This window comes from Panthera pardus, unplaced genomic scaffold, assembly GCF_024362965.1.
Source record: "Panthera pardus isolate Hobbes unplaced genomic scaffold, ASM2436296v1 HiC_scaffold_24, whole genome shotgun sequence".
NCBI classification, from domain to species: Eukaryota; Metazoa; Chordata; class Mammalia; order Carnivora; family Felidae; genus Panthera; species Panthera pardus.
In genome coordinates this window covers 2,276,433-2,282,013 of record NW_026526810.1, presented here as the reverse complement: position 1 = coordinate 2,282,013, position 5,581 = coordinate 2,276,433, and the positions used below count along the sequence as shown (strand labels likewise).

At 47.9% G+C, this 5,581-nt stretch overlaps 1 long non-coding RNA gene across 1 annotated transcript; it reads left to right on the top strand.

Annotated features, from left to right (window-relative positions):
- Positions 1-118: 118 nt before the first annotated feature.
- LOC109273399 (uncharacterized) lies at positions 119-4,434 on the top strand. Its single transcript, XR_002083024.2, has 3 exons — positions 119-480; positions 633-729; positions 3,876-4,434. It is a non-coding gene; the product is annotated as an uncharacterized LOC109273399 (long non-coding RNA).
- The last annotated feature ends 1,147 nt before the right edge of the window (positions 4,435-5,581 follow it).

Here is a 5,581-nt window from a genome sequence, read left to right as displayed (position 1 = left end):
TAGTTTCTCAGGCCTTCCCGCCCCGCCTCCCGGCGCGAAGCCAATCAGAAGCGGCGCCTCTGTGACGGATGGGCGGCCGAACCAGTAGTTCAGTCGGCGGTGGGAGAAAGGGGTGGGCGCCCGGGCCCCGCCGGCAAGGCGAGGGGGCGGGGCGGGGAGAGGAAAAGGACTTCGACCAGATTCTTAAAGGCACAGGCACCTGCCCGCCCCCGCCGCCGAAGTTGGGGGACAAAACCCGACGGTGTTCTAGAGCTTTCCGAAGGAGGCAACTTTATAGATTGCAAATGCCTCTTCTGCACCGGGTGTGCGGAGCCACGCTTTTCGTTGTGAAAGTGTTAGGGAAACCCTTTCATTTTGATCTGGGCTTGTTTCAAAGTTGGGGATTTTCTGCAGCCACGAAACCCCATTAGTACTTGGAATACGTACTTTTCAGGGTACTTCAGCTCTCCCTCTCCTGCCATTGCTCACTAAGTTTTTTATGTAAGCCAGTCTTCAAATATTCACATATTCATCCATTCATTAATTCCTTGCACAAACGTTTACCGGACGCCTGCGCGATGTGCTAGTTTCTGAGATGATCTATAATTTCTATTTCTTAACTTCTGGTTTTGTATCTCGTTCCACCACTTCAGGTTGCTGTGTATACAATTTCTTCATCTGTAACGCGGCAGGTAAAAAGTCCTAATGGGATCATTTGCGGTGTGAAAGGAGACAAACTTCTATGACAAGGTAAGTGTGCAATAAATGTGTTTTCTTTTGTCTCTTCCCCTGAAAATTGATAATAGGGTAGGTTACTTAAGGATACAAAAAGCTCTGGTAAAGTTTATAAAGTCCTAAGTGTTGTAGGAGCCAATTATGGGGCGGGGAGAATTCCCAGGAAGCAGAGGTCACCGGGATGGGAGGTGCCAGAAAGGTTTATAAAGGGGGAGGGGAGCGCACAAAAGATTTGCAAGAGGGTGGGATTTTAACTCGTGGAAAGTGGGACGAAGAACCCATGCCTAGAAAGCTGCTTAGACTGGACAAAAGAGATTCCAGGCTTAAAAGGGTGTGAGATGGCAGGGGAGGCGTGTCGGGGAAGCAGCATGGTGCACAGGAGAGCGGAGGAAACCCGATCTGGGTTTAGATTCTGGTTCTACCCCCTCAGGAGCTGTGGAGGACTGGAGGCAGATTGCTCAGGCTCTCTGGGTGTCAAACTCTTACTGGCAAAAGAAGGATTCTAGAACCTATGGCAGGGTTGCTGTAAAGATTAGGTAAGAGAATGGACGTAATAGACCTGGCACTTAGTAAGTGCTCAATATAGTTTTGTGTCTCCCTTTGGCCTAGATCTGGAGAGAGGGTTCTGGTATTTAAGAGCAGTCTTGGCCAGCGGTAAGCAGTTGGCCAAGTGTGCTGTTCAGGTGCCTTCCAGGGGGAAAAGGCGGCATCAAAATAATTGGCGCATTAGAGAAATGGCACAGATCACATTTGTAGTTTTAGCGTCCTGCCAATTTTGCGGAGCTGGAGTATTTATATAATTGTTGGTTGGATGAAGCTCCACATACAAAATTGATTCTTAGCAAGCTCATACCATTGCTTAGTATTCCATTCAGGTTCTCTGAGAGATTATAAGTGCCAAGCATCTAAAATCTAGCTTGCGTGATCATTTCTCCCCTCTTCAACTCCACGGCTTAAATTAGCTACTGGAATATATTAAAATCAAATGCCGGCAACGGAACCAAACCAGACTAAGAACACGTGTTGAGTTATTGAATTTAGATGTGATTTGAGAGGAAAAGAGGAGATGAAGCTTGCTTTGCTCGGTCCTCACTTTAGACCCTGGGGCATAACCACCGTCATAGCCCCTACCCCTGTGCTGTAATGAACCACTTACGACCTGTTAGCCCACCCCACTGCACAGGGAGTTCTGAGAAAGTGGGGATCACGACATCTCTGAATCCTTGCTTCCTCTTACAAGTCGTCTGCACAATTTTGAAATCCTATGAACAAATCTCCTATCAGTTAGATTTCGCTTTTGCTACATGTGACAGAAATAACTATGAATTTTAAAAAGGTAGAAGTTTGTTTCTTGCCCGTGCGAAATAAAGCTGACATTAAGTAATCTGGAACTGGTTGGCAACTCCACAGTTACCAAGTGCATAGGCTATATTTCCACTCTGCCACCCTTAATGCTTGATTTTCCTTTCCAGTTGCCTCATGTTCCAAAATGGCTGCTGGAACTCCAGCAATAGCACCCGCATTTCAGAGGCAGCATGGGATAGAGTAGAAGAGCAGATATGTGCCTCCCAACTGTGTTCACTCCATTTAAGCAGAAGTCCCACACATACTTCCATTTACGTTTGTGAGTGTATAGCCTCTCCAAACAGAGTCAGGGGTCTTTTACCAAGAAAGAAAAGAGGGAATGGGTTCTCCATGTCAACCAACAGTTCTGGCCCACACCTTTTTCTTTTCCTCCTGTCTCTGGCGTCTTTCCAGTGTTCTGGTGGCTCAGAATCTAAAGTCTTAAAACTTCTCAGATGATGTGCAGAATGCAATGCAAATTTGTTAATAGATGATTGAACTCTTGGTTCGTCTGCCTTCTGGAATGTTCCTTTTCAGTTTCCTCTGCTGATTCCCACTCCCTTCCCAGAGGACTAGATACTGGGGTGCCTAGCAAGTGAGTGCAGGGAGGTAAGACCTCTTCTCTACCCATATTCACACTCCAGGTGATTTCACTAAGGCCCGTGCCTTATGTGTGCAAAAACTCTGGCAACTTCCTGATCTGTTCTCCCCCCCGCCCCCCCATTCTGCATAGCTCCTGGCCCACAGGTACAACTGCTTACTCCATGTCTCAGCTTGAATGTCTAAGGGCACCTCTCCCTCACATACCCCCCTGAGCCCCTGATGAACTACCCTGCAAAAGATATGTTGTTCTCCCTGTCAGTGACGAGTGTTGTGGGTATAAAAAAAATTTTTTTAATGTTTATTTTTGAGAGAGAGAGAGAAGAGAGACAGAGTATGAGCAGGGGAGGGTCAGAGAGAGAGCGAGACACAGAATCCTAAGCAGGCTCCAGGCCTCGAGCTGTCAGCACAGAGCCCTATACGGGGTGCGAGCCTCAAACCCACCAACCGTGAGATCGTGACCCTGAGCCATACACGGAAGCTTAACTGACTGAGCCTCCTAGGCGCCCTTTGTTGCACTTAGGATTTCAAGACACCCTTCAGCAACAACCATCAGAAATTTTGAAAAAATAATATTACTTACAAAACCTGGAAATTACACAGCACCCTTCGGGCCAAACAGCAAGGTTGCAGGTAAAGAGAGAGAGAGAGCACGCAAGTGAGCATGGGCCTGGGGTTCTGTGTTTACTGAGATAACACAGTAACACAGCACCTTGGGTTCAGGGTTGGGGTCTAGGGTTTCATGGGCTGACCCTTTCTTGGTAAGTTCAAAACGTAAGAGCTGGAATTTCAAGAGCAGGAATAGAAAAAAATGTAAGTAGCCCAAATGGTCAGTTATTGAAATCAAACAAGATTTCCAAAACAAAGGAGCCTCAGTTGGGGGCTGGGGGTAGCCTGGGTCTGATCTCCAGCCAGTGTGTGGCCGGCCATGTATTTATTCCTGATAGCCATCTTTGAAGTCTATGCCCTTATGGTCAAAGAGAAAAAAAGAGAAAACCCAACTGTCAGGCTCACACTACAACAACTCGGTCTTTTGCTCAAATGAAGTCTTGGCCCCGCCCTCCTTTACTGACCTCTAATCCTTGTCAAGTCTGAGCGAATGGGTCTCACCAAGTTCACCGCTACCACCAGACTGCTCCAAACCACCATCGTCTTTCCCCGGGTCATCAGAGCAGACACCCAGCTCACCTCCCTCCTTTCCCTCTTGTCCCCTAGAGTCTGTTCTCAACACAGCGGCCAGAGGGATCTTACCACATGATGTGTCATCCTTCCCTCAGGATCCTCTCATCTCAGAGTTGAGGCCAGAGTCCCTCTGTTGGCCTGACCTGATCTGGCCTGGACCATCTCTCACACATCATCATCCACTCCCCTGTCCTCACCCACTCTGCTCCAGAATCCCTGACCCCTTTGCCAGGCCTCAAACAAGCCAAATGCATTCATACTTCGAGGCCTCTGCCTTTGCTGGCTGGCTCTACCCAGAAAGTTCTTCCGCTCCGATGGCCACACAGGAACACTCCCTTGCTTCTCTAGGTCTGCTCAAATGTTACATGACCACATAGGTCTCCCTGACCGCCTCTCTAAAGTAACCACATTCCCCATCCTGGGAATCCCTATCCTTACTCCACAGCACTTTTTTCTGCCTGAAATTATATTTATATATGCATATATTTTGGGGGGTGGGAGAAAAGTGGGAAGCAGTCCTGACATCTAGAAACTGGACCTGCATGTATTGCATGATGTTCTCCTGCTGAAAATAAAGAATCTCACAGAGGGACACCTGGGTGGCTCAGTCGGTTGAGCGTCCGACTTCGGCTCAGGTCATGATCTCGCGGTTTGTGGGTTCGAGCCCCGTCTCAGGCTCTGTGCTGAGAGCTCACAGCCTGGAGCCTGCTTTGGTTTCTGTGTCTCCTTCTCTCTCTGCCCCTCCCCCGCTCACACTCTGTCTCTCTCTCTCTCAAAAAGTAAACATTAAGAAAAAAAAAGAATCTCACAGAACATCAGCATCAGACAAGGCTTCTCTTGGCCGTGACAGGTCAAGACAAAAAACAAGACTGCTTCCTAATCGTGTCAGAACACAGCAAATGTAAGCATTGTCCAGGTCACAAAATACCAAACGTCCACCTCTCCTAGTTAGTGTAAGTACTGTTTATTAATTACAGCTGTGACCTTGATCTGGTCTCCTGTTTTTCAGATAGGGTTTATTGAGCAACACTATAATAGACTCATCCCTGCTTTCTGACAGCACCCAATCCAGAGAAAGCCCCGCTTCCTTGGGCCCTCTGCCAAACCACCCACCCAAAGCCTAGATCCTAGGCAGGCTCTTCTAACACCTTTGGACCATGGTGCATGGTCTCCGTGGTGGCAACAAGTGCTAAACCCAAGTCACTCATCTGCACACGTTCCTGGTGGGCAATACAGACCCACACACATCGACGGTATAAATACACACGTGCATACATTCGTACATTTTATTTGGTATGGGGATTTAATTGGCTGGCTGCTCTCCAAGAATGTAAGTTCCACAAGGGCAAAGACTTTGTCTTGCTGCTCTGTTTACAGACCTAGAAAGTGCGTGGCACATAGTGGGCTCTCAACAAATATTTATTCAATGATTTCAGTGTGTTAGCCACCATTAAGTCAGTGGTTTCTTTTTATTTTTTTTAAGTTTATTTACTTTTGGCAGAGAGAGAGGCAGAGAGAGAGAGAGAGAGGGAGGGACGGAGGGAGACAGAGAATCCCAAGCAGGCTCCTCCCCGCTGTCTGCACAGAGCCTGATGTGGGGTTTGAACCCACAAACTGTGAGATCATGACCTGAGTGGAACTCAAGAGTCAGACACGCACTCAACTGACTGAGCCACCCAGCTGCCCCGTGCCAGTGGTTTCTGATCTCAGTGTTGGATACGTTCAGCCAGCTCTTCAATTT